Below are 16,411 nucleotides of genomic sequence, written 5' to 3' on the forward strand. Positions count from 1 at the left end.
TATTAGAGTAAACACAAAGAAACTGGCCAGAACAATACAAACGTAAGCTAACCACTGCCATCTGCATACAATTGAGGTCAACGTTTAGACAAGACTAGAAAGGAGAGCTGACACACAAATCAGGATGACTAACACTGTCCTAACCAAGCACTATACAACAAGTTTCTAGCATCAAGTAATGTTTCCGTCTTCACTGACAGTAATAATGCAGAGTAAAGTAACCAAATCCAAGCCAATCAGAACATAGTTGATGTTTAGTATACAGTGCAAAAGGATTTTCAACCATTGAGAATGGATCAACAAAATTTCACTACAAAGTGACTTTACTACCAATGCACCAAGGGATCAACAAATGTCTTGTTGCAATTACAGTTTTTAGCAGGAGAACTATAGATCGAATTATGTTGTTTTGTTTTTTAAGACCAATTCTGATAAAAAGTGTAACTTTTGAATTACAATTTTATTTCTGCAATTTACAAATTAATAATTAAGTAATATATTTGCATAATTATGCAAACAATACATGAAATATGAGAGTTTTTTAACTGTTGGTTGGATGCAATTCTTTTTTGATTTTTAATTATCCATTGTTTGGCAGACTTGGTATTCAAGACCCAATAACTGACTGAACCGATAACTGATTAAATAGAAAAGTGTGAATATTGGCAAAAATATCAGAGAAATCGATTATCGCTCTAACTCAAATAAAAACTCTGATGATCGTGGAAGAAATGCATAGCTTTGTTGCTAGAGCACTGTTCTTGGTTGGGACACTATGTAAGTTACCTACATAGAGGAGATAAAATAATTGCACCCTATAAGACATACAAAGAAAGAGAAGACGATGCACATTGTGAAGGGCAGTTCATACAGACAGTATTTCAACAAAAGTATACTTTTTTCTAAATTTCTACACTTACAATTGATCACCATCTTATAGGTGGCTTGATCTTGGCTCACTTGGTTTTTCAGTTGGCATTTGTACTCGCCGGCATCCTCTTTAACAACTTTAACAATGGTCACAGTCCTCTTGTCCACTGAGAGTATGGCACGCTCGCCAGGAGTGAGAGGTTTGCCATCCTTCAACCATTCCACAGTTTCAGCTTTGCCAGCCGCTGCCGCACAGGTGAGGTTGACCGTGCTAATGCCAGCAATGAGAAGTGAGCCAGGGCTGGTGATATTTGTTCCACTTAAGGCCTCTTCCAGAACAGAGTGAAACAGAAGATGAACAATCAATAATGGTTTTAGGATATGAACCCTTAATGACAGCACATTTCCAACACCACATTTTCGACACATTACCAGCCTGTGCAGTTGTTCGCAGACCAACATTGCTGTCCAATTATTTACATTTGTTTTTTCCAAGCTAGTCTATTACTGTGGAAATCAATTATTTAAGTAAATTTGCCCTTAAAAGGCATGTAAATCCAAAAAAACTGTCAGTAAGACGGTGTCTTCTTGTAAAGAGTGCAACATTCTATGTCAATATTTTCAGCCATCTTGGTTTCAGAAATATTTTTCCCTTTTATTTTTTTCCATAGGGATTTCATTAGTCGTCATAGAAGCATTCTAAGCCTTGAACCAAACCAACCAGCTCCAAGGTGAATCCCAAGATTGCAGTTTTTGTTTTGAAGCAAAAATGTTTTTTGAAAATCTGAAAAAAATATAAAAGTACTGAAAAAAATATAAAAGTACAAGACAGTGTACTTAACATCTTTAATAAGGGAATGAAGTACAGTCCAATGAAGCATTACGAATGGCGTTATAATGACGGAAATATATAAAACTATTAATTTCAATTGTCGATTATAAGTTAGAAACAGTATTATTGAAGTTTATTACAAGATATTCAGATATGTACAAATATATAAGTAGTTTGAATGTGTATGGAGACAGAATCGGTTGCGTCACTAGCTGGGTTTCCATCAAAATATTTTGCATTTTTAAGTGCATTTCTAAATATTCAAAGTCATGCGCATAATCTTGATGGAGCCACCTTGTCATGATAGAGCAGCTGAATGTCCTCCTTGCTTCAAGGAGAGTTTTATTTGCAGGATTGGAGCAATTGTACCCAGTTTTATTAAATGCAGAATAAGTGTAAAATCTAATATAGTGAGGGCTGAAATGGCTGCAATGCCCATACTCCGCCAGCCTCTGTATACCTGGAAGCGCCAAAGCTCAAAACTGTTCTGGGCTGCATTTCCCAAAAGCATTGTAAGCCTAAGTAGATTGTAGAAAACAATGGTGTTAATGGTGGATTATGAGGACCCACTTTAACAACCAGCTGTGGGTTAACATTAGGGGCGGCTGTGGCTCAGGTGGTAGAGCGGGTCTGATTCCTTGTCTTGCATGGCAGCTCTGCCGTCATTGGTGTGTGAGTGTGAGTGTGTGTGTGTGTGCATGTGTGTGTGTGTGTGAATGGGTGAATGAGTCACAGTGTAAAGTGCTTTGAAAACCCCTAAGGTTAAAAAATCGCTATATAAGTGCAGACCATTTACCATTACTTCCAAATGTCAAGGGCCATGTTCGAAGAATTGTGTGCCAAGGTCTGTCATTTCAATGAGCCAGTCACATTAAACTATTGCACATAACACATGCAGGAATGGTCAAAACACATCATCTTTTTGCGAATAAACTGTTTCCATCAACTTAATCACCACAGTTTAACCAATGCAAAATGCAATGCAATTTCTACTGCGCATAACAATAGTTGGATGGAAACCCAGCTATTCACAGTGCATCATGGGAGTAGGCGGTCACAGCAGAGCTCATTTGCAGTGGTTGGTTTACCATGACTTTAAATTGTGGATCTTTCTCTTCGGGATTCAACAGAAGCATATACCATCGATTTGCCTCAGAACTTAAGGTAGGTCTGTCTAAAGATATAAAAGTTATTGTTAAAAATACATTTTCCTATGGAAAAAATGAATGGTTTGGAATGGAATTATTTTACTACTGTAATCAGACTGTTGTGCTCTATAGTCTGTGATGTGGAACAGTGTTGTCAAAAGTTGTCAAAAGTCTGGCTATGCAAAACTATCACAGTGATGATCTCTTTCACCACAGCACTTAACAACATTACCCCCCCCTCCCTCCTCTTTCGTTTGTACAGACATCATTACTGTGGAATGCATCACAATGAATCATAGTTCAAACTGTGCTCATTGAACTTCATTCACCAAATACTTGCAACATCGTTGAGCACACCTCGTCTTCCTCCTATCTGCCTGTGTGTTTGCTATCAGCAAATTAACTCTTTTCATTCATCTCTCGATAAGCAGTTCTCAACTGGGTTTGCCTTGTCAACAACAAAAGATATCAAAATGTGTTTCTCCCTTTTAAACTTTTATAACAAGCCTATTTATGTGGCTGTCCTTGCACGACTTGCATCTAACATTGTTATTTCCCTGCTGTCCACAACTGCTCCAAAACAGACCTGCAACTTATTTTTGGTCTAGACAAGCTCTTGTTCTTGTTTGCTCTTTTGCTTTTTTTTTGTTGAAGAAATGCAATTCTAAGAGATTTCATCATATTAGCTCTCATTAAAGCTGCTTTTTTGCATGAACGGTTTAGCATTAAAATATTATACAAATCCAACAACACAAAAATGCATTACAGTCGAGTAATAAACCATAAGATGAACTCAGGACTCAAGTTTCACAAATCCCACCCAGCACGGACAGATCAATCAAAGCAGAAGTCAGTTTTCTAAGCCTTGGACCTTATCCAAGTGGTACTTGCCAAACATGTATGTGATGTCAGACAGTGTGTGTGACAATCTGTTTTCTTTTATGTGCCAGTTTCACACACATCGAAATACCTCAGGGGAAGACGCTGTTCTTTATAAAGCCACAGAGCCTGACACCACAGGATCAGAGGCTTTGCAAAAATCTATTTACCTTTAATCGAAAAGTAGAACATGCCAGAAAACTTCTACTCACATACATGAACTGAGAGAAGCCTCAGAGAAAAGAAACGCAATTACAGGAAGCCATTTTAAATAAGACAGATACAGAAGGACTTTGATTTGTGCACCACAAAAAAAATGTAAATACAATATTTTAAGAGTATTCTTATTTTCTGGTACAAATATCTAAGCCTCAATATAAGTATTAAGAATTAGGTCTTAAGAGTTGTTTTGAGAGAAATCTTACAACATTTATAGGGCATTATGCTTAAAAAAAGAAAAAAGATTTGCCAATAAATTAATTCAATTAATTCAAGTAATAAAAAAATATTCTTAATATATTGCCAAATAGTTTCTTGTTAGAAGCATAAACCCCACAAAATGTTGTTATTTTTCTCTGAAAACAAATACAAAATATCTTATATCTTTGCTTCTCATCTTTATATATATATATATATATATATATATATATATATATATATATATATATATATATATATATATATATATTTTATTTTTTTTTTTTACTGGAAAACAACACAAAAATACTAATAATTTTTTGCAGTGTGGTTGAGGCGGTTATTAATATTTTTAGAACAATTATTTATCTTTTCATTTATGCTTTTGAGGAAAATATTCCATCCCTGTACCAGAGTGTTATGGTACTTTTTTTAAAATCCTTATCTGTTTCTTGGCAATAAAGGCACTTTGGCAAAGCGTGTCTATCTCTGTACTGCTTCACTGGTAATCTAAAAATGTCAACACATATTGATGACTTACCTACAGTACACTCGTAAAAACAACGTTTTTTTTCATAAGAATTTCGCAGCATCCCCTTTTTCACAAGAAAACATTTTTGCTGTGTAGACACAAAAATTTAAATTCTGTTATCATTTATTTTCTCATGTTGTTCCAAACCTTTATGACTTTCATTCTTCTGTGGAACAAAATTATTTCGGCAGAGACTGACAGTCTCAGTTCACTTTCATTGCATCTTTTTAATACAAAAGTGAATGGTGAGTCTAACAGTCTGCCTAACATCTCCTTTTGTGTTCTATGGAAGAAAGTCATATGAGTTTGGATTGACATGAGGGGGACTGAAAGAAGACAGAATTGTAACTTTTGGGTGAACTATCCCTTTAGTTGGCTGTATGGTTGTTTGGAGATCAGCGTATTAGTTTCTGAATTGTTTAAAGCACCCATACATAAATGGTTTTATATAAAACTTGAGAATGTGGAATTTTTTGGTTCTAATCGGAACCTTCATTTTTAAGAGTGTACAGAGTATGCATTTGCATTTGTTCTAACTACTAGTGAAACAATGTACATGTTTTGGAACTTTCATGTAAGACTCAAAAACCCCTTTAGACTTTCAAAGCATTTGTACAGGACTTTAAGTTACTCACCCAGAATAGATACCACAGCAACCTGTGAGGCAACTTTTCCATTGGTCTTAGAATTGTAAGCCACACAGCTGTAGTTGCCACTGTGTTTTTCTTCTGCATTGGTGATGGTCATGGTGGCCATCGGGGATTGCAGCTCCTCCCCATTAAACATCCAAAGAAGTTGAGCAGGAGGATCTGAGTTAGCTGAACATGTGAATGTTAAGTTTGAGCCTTTCTTAAGGAAGGGTTCGGCTGGAATCTGCTTCATGACAATGCTTTCTGGGCCATCTAGATAGACAAGGAAAAAGAAGATATTGTGAGGAGTACTAATAAGGCAGCACTGTTTTGAAGTCATTCATATCTCTAAAACCTTTTCCACTATTTCTTTACTGCTTAATGTAAAGGCCCCAATCAAACTTTTTTATATATAGATGATTTCAGTCCAAGGTGTGCTATTGTGACGCTCCTGTTCTACCCGCTCCGGGACTCGAACCGGCATCCGCGGCATGGGAGGCGGATGCGCTAACAAGGAGGCTAAAGGCTACAGCCTCTAGCATCAGTCGCTAGTGCACCTCTTGAGGTCAGGAAAGTGAGGTTTATACACATTGCACAGCTATCTATCAGCTGGCTACCATTACACTCACCCCCCTAAACATCACTCCCATCAGGGTCACGGCACCATTGTGACGCTCCTGTTCTACCCGCTCTGTACAGGACTCAAACCGGCGTCTCTGGCATGGGAGGAGGGTGCGCTAACAAGGAGGCTAAAGGCTACAGCCTCTAGCGTCAGTTGCTAGTGCACCACTTGAGGTAAGGAGAGTTACACTATATTTTTTTAGTGTTTTTTTTTATACTTTTTAAATACATTTAAATTTTAAAATCTCAAATTGGCTTGGGGCCATTCAGTCCAAACACGTTCATGCACTAGAAAAAGCAAGACGCTGCACAATGAATAAAACAGAAGTCAGGTGTTTCGTAACATGTTTTTAAAAGTTAAAGTGCTTTTGAACTTGTCTTAAAAAAACATGGTGCACCACATGTCCATCTAGCACATATTTACATAGAAAAACAACTGAAAAACAGCGCAGTTGGATACAAAAACGAGTTCGGTGTGATTCGCCCCTTACACTGATAGAAAATCAAACTGTCATCAATGATGTCATAATGGCATTAGGATAGCTGGCTTGCCTGCTTCAACTGCCAATGTTTGTAGCCTTGCAAAACACTGAACACTGGTATTTCTTTCAGAAAAATGCAATTAAAGTTTTCGAAACTAATTTGCAGGTATTGACAAGAAATATGCCGGAGTGCAGTTTTATTGTTAGAAATACAACATTATGCCATGCTTTGTGATGCTGAAAGCTCAGTCTTTGCAGGAACTTTATACTCAACTGTACTACTGTTTTCCAATGCATCCTCAGATTTATCAAGATACTGGAAATGTTATCTATAAGAATACATCAGGATGTGGCTTTAGACAAGAACCTGTAAAATTTTAGGCCAAATAGATTATATTAAAGGTCAAAAATGTTTTTAGAAAGCATTGATGGGCTAAGTCCTTGTAATGCTTTTACTATAAGTCCAAGCAATCCACAACGTTGGCAAACTCTATCCCACACACATCACAGTCACATCAACAAGCATACTTTATCTAATCTGAGCCTACATTTTTTCCCCCTGCACCTACACTGGAACCTGTCTGAACTAGACAGCGTCTTTTGATCTCTGCAGTCATGTTTGCTTTCCAGTGCACACTATCTGCAGAGACGAAGTCTGCAAACATTAAAACAATAAGACACTATCCACCAAAGTCCAGTTCTGCTGCAGCATCATTCAAAGCCAAGAATGTTGATTATTTATTGAAAGTTTGGAATTAACTCATTCCAAATGTTTGTGTGTGATTCTGTAAAAAAATTACTATATAGCAAAATTGGCTTCATTACAAGAACAGTTTCACCATTCATGCCTTAAATGGGCTGTAAGCAATATTTTTTTTGGAATACCACACATAAAATGTCCCTACTACCAGACAGATATCACTGAAACAGTTGTTTAGCCAATCAGAATATTAGCAAATCAGAAACGCTCTATGTCTGTGAATCATTTTGCACGTTCGGATTTGCTAACATTCTTTTAAGGGCAGGGTCTGGGAGAGGGCGTGTCATTGAATAAAAAAACAAATGGCGTAAGTTTTCAAAACAGCTGAAATTGCTTACATCATCTATTATAAATGTAAGCGCTGCATAGTTCTAGCGGGAAGACTAGCAGATGTACATCATCCCACCATTAGCTGTGTATTTCCCAGCCAATCACATGTAAGCCATTGCTTTATAAGTCTGCTCACAATCTATCACATTGCTGTTTCAGTGTGCTAACACGGCAACCTCCACCACCCCACCACCACCAGTTGAGTCCCGTCCTGCACGGGGGTAGGCTCATCGCCCATGCCTCCTATCTCCGGCAGGATATGACGATTCCGAGTACAACTTCTTCGGACCGCCAGACGAGGCTTACGCCAAAGAGAGACATTCATTTTCTGTTTTATATTCATCAAATAAATGTCATCTTAAATTTTTACTGAAGTCTGCAAGTCTTCCTGATAGAAATGAATGTTTTGGGTTCAATATCTCTCATTTTTAAAATACAACAATGTAGCCACAAGGCACAAACATTAAAAATGTTGTAAAATGCTAAATCACGCTAACATGTATAATGCAGGTATGCACTGATATGAATATATTTGGCTGATACAGATTTTAACAAAAAACTGATATTTATCCACTAATCTTGTTTTGTCATCAGATCACTGTTTTACTCAGGAATGCTTAAAAAATACATCTTATTTTCGATAACTCATAACTTAATGTTTCAAAGTGTTTTGGATGTTTTCCCTCATCATGTAGCCTGTAGGTAAGTGCCGCTTTCACAACTGTCATGTCCGTTTATGGTGGTTTTTCCACATTAATGTGAGAACGAGACAGCATAAAAATGTTATATTATATGTTATTAAGAGTGCCAACCCTTCTACATACTATGGCTATTATTATTTCTGGATTGTGCATTGAGTTTTACAAAGTGTGTTACTAATTAATTATAAATAAACCATTGGTTTTCTTTGGTCAATAATTGGTCGATAAATATTGCCAGCCGATACACCGGTGCATCCCAAGTATAATGTTTGTGTTTTGTGGCTATACTTTTGAAACAGTGCTTAATTTCGCACAATTGAGACACAAAAATATTACAGATAATACAGTCTCTTTTTCTATTAAAGCATCATTTTCTGTAAAGCTGCTTTGAAATGGTATGTGTTGTGAAAAGAGCTATACAAATAAAAATGACTTTACTTGATTTAATGTTAATGGACTGGCCCCTTTCACTTACATTTTAAGTGTCTTACAGTAACCAAATTTTTGCTTTAAAAAAAATAAATACAAGGAATGAAATATGTTCTGTGGTCATCAACATTATGCTACAAATGCTGACAATTGAGCTTAACTTGTACTGAGCCCAGAATATTCCTTAAAGTCAATGCATTTGTGCATTTTGGTCTCAGAATATGCATGTTTATTTGCAAATGTATTTGGCGTTTTTGTGTTTGTGATCAGATGGAGTACTTACAGCTCACAGTAAGATTAAATGGAGCACTCTTCCCTGACTCCAGCATGTTCTCTGCGATGCAGTAGATGGGTCCACGTAGATCTGTACGGAGAACTTGACTAATTGTTAGCTCATTGCCAACTGGGTTCAGCTTTATGTGTGCACCTACCGGCACTACTGGAACCGAACCATTTATCCACTTGTATGTAAAGGAGCCTTTGGCGGAGCAGGTCAAAACCACTGTGCTATTGAACTCTACTGCTTCAGCGAGACTGGACAGAATCTTGACGTCAGACACGGGCTCTGGAGAGAAGAGAACATTGGATCAGTACTTCTTTGAAGCTTTATTCATTTTGAATCTGGGAAGAAAATCATGATTGTATTCTTTTGATAACTTTCCCAAGTGTTATCCAATCAGATTGGAGGACTGAATGGTGATTTCTCATATTTTGCTGCTTGTAAACTAACAACCTTGAGACCTAGCTGGGGTTTAACTACTAAACTACACCACCATCCATGGCCGGGTTTAAGGAGGGATTGGCTCAGAAATTACCGCAAAATTAACATGTTGCCCACCTGAGCTGCCAGATTTACCTTCAAATTCTGAACCCACAGTCTTTTCAGCTTGTCACAACAATGCTCAATGGTTCTTTGGTATCCATGAGCACGAAGATAGTCATTAATTTTACTGAGTTCTTGTGTGTCGTATCCAGTTGTTCGTGCATACTCACGTCGGCACAAATTTCCAGTAAACACTGCATCTCTGCCATAGACCAGAGTGATCCTTTTTCCACCATGTTTGTTAAATGGAACAGTCACATCATTGACGTCATGTTTCGAGTTCCATGCTCGGCCATGGTTAGCGATCACACTAGATGCATACTGTGCCTGAGCCTACTGAACCGAGCCCCTGCCCACCTCTTCAAGTGGGCCAATGCATGGTTCAGCGGACTGGGGGTCAAACATGCTCGGGCAAGGTACAGATCGCCTACTGCGATTACACCCTTAGAGAGCAGAGATCTTTGCAGATAGGGTGTTTTTTTTTCTTCTCCAGATTAATTGCTCATATGTTCACTCTATGTGAGTTTTTTGCATCTTTATATCGACAGTGTCTGAATTCCTTCAGATTATTCTTGAGAAAACGTGTCAATCCCTAATGATTTGATAAGCGTTGTTTCTGCTATCCTTAAAGACTCAAATAGCCACAAATCAATATTTTTCTAAACGTATTTCCTCCGTTTCTGTCAGACATGACCATTAGTCAGAAAGGTGTGCAATCTGTGTATAATAATAGTGTTATAAGAAGCAGCGCTCCATTTTCCCAGCAATGCTTTACGTTATGAATAAATTATACAGATTAGTGTGTACTGCTTAGCTTCACTTCTTGCCTATTTTAGATCTAGAGCTATTTTATTTGTTGTAACTTTCAGTTATTTGTCTTTTAGTGATTATTCCTCCATCAATGTCATCAGTGTTTCTTAATTTTAGGATTTGTTCATTTACTTTGCACATGTTCGCACCTTCATGGGCGGGACAGGCACATGGGACCCTTGGCGGTCACCTGTTTAGCCTGTAGGACGGGCTGGCTTTGTTAGCAGATGTTAATTATATTGTAATGCTTTCCAGATGAAAAGATCTAAAACAGACATCTCAGAGATGCTGTTTGGGTAGAAGTTATTCAAAAGATGCGCAATAGGCTTATCTATGTGCAAAGTTTTCCTGTAAACACTGTATGAATGAGATGACCTCTCCCTAAACCTCACCTGTTGTGGGTCTTGAAGCTATGAAAATGCAGCCTTTTTTATTTTGAATTTAAACACATTTGTGCAGGACTTGAACAGGTTATAACAACACCACCCCAGCTTCTTTTCTCCAGTCATAATGATATCAGTTGGAATGTTATAATGAATCACTGAGGTGACTGTAGGCTACTTACCAAGAACGTCAAGAAGGACTTTTCCTGCAATTTGCTTTCCAAGTAGGGTCACTATAGTGAGAACATATTCCCCTTCATCCTCCAACACCAACGAGACGAGCTGAAGCTCGCACGTCGTCTTATTATATTTGACTCTTCCTATGTATTGGTCATCCACGAGTGTCGGTGTTCGTCGACGGAAGGCTCGTGATAATGGGAAAGGTATCTTTACCACGATTGAAATTCCATGCAACGGTAATAAAATCCTCCGTCGCTGCTGATTGTCGTCTTGAAGGTCACATTTTTACCTATAACACCGTTTGTTTTTTCGTTTAATAGGGGGCTGCCCTCAGAAAAGCATCCTGTGGGGGAGAGATTTAGAGTTAGGACAAAAGTGTATGTTATGAATATTAAAATAGTATGGTGTATGCCTAGTATGGTGTATGCCTAGGAAGACTTTAACCCTCTGAGGCCCAAGTATTAATGCTTTATCTTCGTTTTGTCCTACTTGATAGTGTTTAGGAAGCCACTGACTAAAAATCTTCCTTGTAAAGCATACTTTGGCAAGCTGAGACATTTAATAGCCTGTGCATTTTCTCTTCATGGTACAGTTCGTGTGTCAGCTACTGTTATGTGAAGGTTTTACCGTTTTCAATAATAATCATAATAAAACTTTTTTTTTTTTTTTTTTAAACAAACGTCTCTGAGGGTTAGATATAGGCTACTGTACATCATGTTATTTTGAAGTAACACATTTTTCTTTAAATATATAATAATAACAATAATAATACATATATAATATATATATATATATATATATATATATATATATATATATATATATATATATATATATATATATATATATACTTACCAAGAGCGGCCAAAAATAGCAAAGGCAGTCTAAAGTAATAGAAATCCATTGGAAGAGATGTAAGTCCCTGGAGCGACAGACAGGAGTGTGCGACAGTGTGGCTGCAGTGTAAGAACTTGACAAAGTTAACGCCGACACACCCGAGGAATGTATCATCTAGAATATCCGCCCCGTTTTCAACCTGTACTGTTCCCTTATGATGTCATGCCTTTGGGTTTTAGGTGCATGCATTGGAGACATGCGTTTATTGTGTATCCACTGTGGCCCCCAAAATGAATGAATTGCATTGCATTAGAGAGCCGACAGTGAATCGAGTCGTCTAAACAAATGCTACACCTTTTCTCACAGTCAACCTCACTTTTCATAGCCATTTTTGCAACTGCTCAAATGGTCCCATGGTCATTTTAATGGACGTATGAAGCCAGTTCTACTTAAATTCATACAGGTGCCCTTGCAGAGTTCCACTAAATTAGACCACACAAGTTATCATGTTCCAAGTGATTGATTTCTTTTGCCTCTACTGACACCTAGTGTCAAAATGTAGATGCTTTATGATTTCGTGTTAAAGGAATAGTTCCTCCCAGATGTGTGTGACTTTCTTTATTCTGCTGAACACAAAGATTTTTAGAAGAATTCATCAGCTCTGTAGGTCCATACAGTGCAAGTGAATGGTGACCAAAAAGAACATAAATGCAGCATACAAGTAGACGTCTAATTCAAAATCATTTCTATAAATCTACACTGCATGCACAATTGCTAGGCATGCTCTGATCTTATTTACATTTACATTTAAGCATTTGGCAGACGCTTTTATCCAAAGCGACTTACAGTGCACTTATTACAAGGACAATCCCCCCGGAGCAACCTGGATTTAAGTGCCTTGCTCAAGGACACAATGGTGGTGGCTTTGGGGATTGAACCAGCGACCTTCTGATTACCAGATTACCAGTTATGTGCTTTAGACCACTACACCATCACCACTCCATCTTATCATTATTTCCATGCACATTTTCCAAACTCCAAACCATATAAACTTGAATGCCTATTGGATTCAATCATTTTCAGATGATATGTATTTGTGTAATGAGGGAGTGTGTGGCAAAAGTGACTAACCCCTTATATCAAGGTGTGCATAATTATTAGGCAGCTTCATTACCTCCAAATAAGAGATGTAACTGACACTGAAAAGTCAACATTTTTTAAATGCCTTTCAGATAGACGCATTGCTCTTGAAATAGCTAAACTATTGAGGCGTGACCACCAGACAATCAAACAGTTTGTTGCGAATGGTCAACTGGGGCTCAAAAAATGCATTGAGAAGGAAAGGTGCAAATTAACTGCAAAAGGCTTGAGAGGAATTAAACGTGAAGCTTCCAGCTACCCATTATCCTCCAGTGCCACTATATTCCAGAACTGCAACTCACCTGGAGTGTCCAGAAGTACAAGGTGTCAAGTGCTCCGAGACATGGCCAAGGTCAAGAAGGCTGAAACACGACCACCACTGAATAAGATTCACAAGTTGAAGCATCAAGATTTGGCAAAGAAATACCAGAAGACAGATTTTTCAAAGGTTTTATGGACCGAAGAAATGAGAGTGACTGACTCTTGATGGACCAGATGGACAGGCCTGTGGCTTGATCACTAATGGACACAGGGCACCACTTCGAGTCAGGTGTCAGCAAGGTGGAGGAGGGGTACTGGTATGGGCTGCTATCATTAAGGATGAGGTAGTTGGACCTTTTCGAGTTGAAGATGGACCGAAACTCAACTCCCAAACCTACTACCAGTTTCTGGAATGTACCTTCTTCAAGCAGTGGTACGGGAAGGAGTCCTCTGCATTCAAGAAGGCCACGATCTTTATGCAGAACAATGCTCTATCTCATGCATCCAAGTACTCCACTGTTTGGCTAGCCAGCAAGGGCTTGGCCCCCTTCCTCACCTGACTTAAACGTACCCCACACTCTTTAAAAAGGTGATTTGGTCCCCCATACTTTTCAAGCTAAATCCATATCGAATCCAAATGGTGTTTTTGTATACAGTATTATTTGCGTTTTGTTACCGTAGGCTGATTGAGCGACCATCCAGCCAATCTCATGTGAGTTTCATGAGCTGAAGCAACCCTTACATTATAGGCTGTCAGTTCGACAGTCTGATCAACGCGGCTCCATTAATTTCTGCAAAGTTGCTTTCAACAATGCTAATTTATCCATGTTTTTATCGCCATTGATGTTGATCTAAATGAATAATCTAGACACGAGGAACACACAAACGAGAGTTATTTATCGGCATATCGTTCTTGATTGGCAGCATTACGTGAAATGTACAGCAGAAAAACAACAACAACAAAGAACAATCCTTCTTTTAAGCACACATTGTAAGTGGAGTTTATATCAGTGCATGAGTCTTCATTAAGTTATGCCTTTTACATGATGTTTTTGAGGTAATCGTTTGATCGGATGTTTTTGCCAATTTAAGCAGATTACAAAATATGTGTTAATATGTAAAGCTATTTTAAATATCAGATCCTTTTTTTACCTCTATGTTGGTGTTGCAGTCGACAAAATGTAGGAAAAAATATCTGCTGTATTCTTAGAACAGCATTTTACTGAAGTGAATAGACATGTAGACACACATTTACAGACGTTATTGAAACTCCTAATTATTATAAGACTATTATTGTCTTTTGATAAAAGTCATGCTCATCAGCTCACAAACTGTAGAGAAATTATAGATTTGCTTTGTTCTTATAATGCTTAAAACCTCTCATAAAATCTTTTTGTAGGTCTGTAGACATACACATTTTAAAGGATTAACATTTTCTTTTGATCAATGATTCAGTGACTTAACTCATTTCACACGAGACACTCATTTGTCACCTTCTGGCATCACCAGATATGGTCACTGAATCATTAAATGGATCTGAACTAATTTTGGTGAACGTAGTCAAAACACTCGAGCCACTTGCATACATTTAACTCCCACAATGCACAAGAGTAAAAAATAAAATTGTGCACATGCACAGTGGTCATTATTGTAATTTATTAAATCATTTATTCAGGACCAGTTTGTGCTCAGTCTTTTATTGTCATGTGTGAAACAGAAGCAAGTGCTCCACAATATGCCCTTTATTTTTGCAGCTTTTCTGCAATTAATTTGCAATAGTTGAATCCTTATAATACTACAAATATTAAATGTATATTATATGCATATATTAATATAATACTTATTATACTTATATATTTCAAATCAAGTAAAACATTTTTGTCAAGTTCTCAGAAATGTAAACTTTGTGTCCAATTTGGTTTGATAATTTTTGAAAAAACTTTATAGGATTTTCGACAATAATATACAACATTTTAAATTTGTCATGTGGTGTAACTATTAAGTAAAAAGTATAATAATACTTTCTTTTCACCTTGAATGAGAGTACATGAGAGTTGTTCATGCCCAAAAGGGTTTTCAAGCGGGGGATCGCCAAACTAGATCACGTAGCCTTAAATCCCAGGGCACCCCCAGGCAGTCAAGGGCCCCTGGGCACTGGCCCCATTGGCCCGGTCGGTAATCCGTCCCTGCACATGCTCATCCCTGTTATTTAAAGTATGTTATTTATCAAATGTAGAAAATTACTTATTTTACTTGCATGATTAGTTCCAAGTAATACATAACATGACACAATAAATCGAAAGGGGGGATGGTGGTTTTACAAGGGGGATGCTTTTTGGTATTTCTTGAAACAAGGGGAATGGCATCCCCCGCATCTCGAGACCTGATTCCACATAAATAATATTATTTTAGAAACACGTGTAACCCTATAGTGATAAAAATAGGCTAGTTAAATTCATTGAAAGTCAGTAACTGTAATCTGATTACAAGAATTTAAAATGTAATGAGTTACATTGCTTGTGGACTAACAATTAGATTACAGTAACAAATTATTTTGTAATCGGATTACTTCCAATGCTGTCAGAAATACAAAATATCAAAAAATTTATTTATTCTTTTTCCCTCCAACACAGTATAGTCTCTATATTTATTTTATGTTATGACATACTTTACCACTAAGGCACCTACGAGAAAAGTTGTCCTATATTCAGTTACCTGCAGCTGGACTTGTCACTTTCAAAACACACTCTGCAATGTGCCACAATAAATCTTGGGCTTTGACAGTTGCAAGTTTAAAATTAGTTTGATTTTTTTCATCTTTTCGCGTAGGTGTCTTTGAGGGTCTAGATGTGGCTTCATCTGCGGATTCTATACTGTGTCCGCCCACCTGCCATATGCTCTGGTTCTTCCTCAAATGGCACAGCAGTTGCGGTTGCAGCATGTGTAGGTCTTGAAGAGCACCTTAGAATAATGCAGAGACAGATACTGTACTTGAGAAATATCAACCATTATTTTAAACCATCAATATGATATAAAAGGTGAAATACATAACTATTCACATTATATAGAAGGTGAACTATGTAACCAACCATATGACATAAGGGAATTTAGGGCTTTACATGTGTTCTTTTTGCATTAGTCCCCTGGAGAATGTAAATGCTGCAGCAGTTTTGTAAGTCTGCTTAGGAGTTAGCTTCATTGAAAACAATTACCTCAAGATGGCAAATTTTTACTGCCGCTTTTACATTTTGTTTCTAATTTATGTCTATTCCCAGCTAATAGGTGCCCAAGGCTGTTAAATATGGGAACTAGGCGAACTGACTTGTCGTCACATGTTTTATTATCTG

General features: G+C 37.5%; 1 long non-coding RNA gene and 1 pseudogene across 2 annotated transcripts; one reads left to right on the forward strand and one right to left on the reverse strand.

Moving 5' to 3' along the window:
* The window catches only part of LOC127619845 (carcinoembryonic antigen-related cell adhesion molecule 2-like), a 29,238-nt pseudogene extending 17,508 nt beyond the window's left edge, over positions 1 to 11,730 (reverse strand).
* On the forward strand, positions 1,237 to 8,610 carry LOC127619851 (uncharacterized). Of its 2 annotated transcripts, none has more exons than XR_007967628.1 (4): positions 1,237 to 2,866; positions 5,724 to 5,872; positions 5,961 to 6,102; positions 7,660 to 8,610. It is a non-coding gene; the product is annotated as an uncharacterized LOC127619851 (long non-coding RNA). The 2 variants fall into 2 exon arrangements; XR_007967627.1 differs by having other exon boundaries at positions 6,007 to 6,102.
* Positions 11,731 to 16,411: the final 4,681 nt, after the last annotated feature.

This window comes from Xyrauchen texanus, chromosome 26 (genome assembly GCF_025860055.1).
Source record: "Xyrauchen texanus isolate HMW12.3.18 chromosome 26, RBS_HiC_50CHRs, whole genome shotgun sequence".
NCBI classification, from domain to species: Eukaryota; Metazoa; Chordata; class Actinopteri; order Cypriniformes; family Catostomidae; genus Xyrauchen; species Xyrauchen texanus.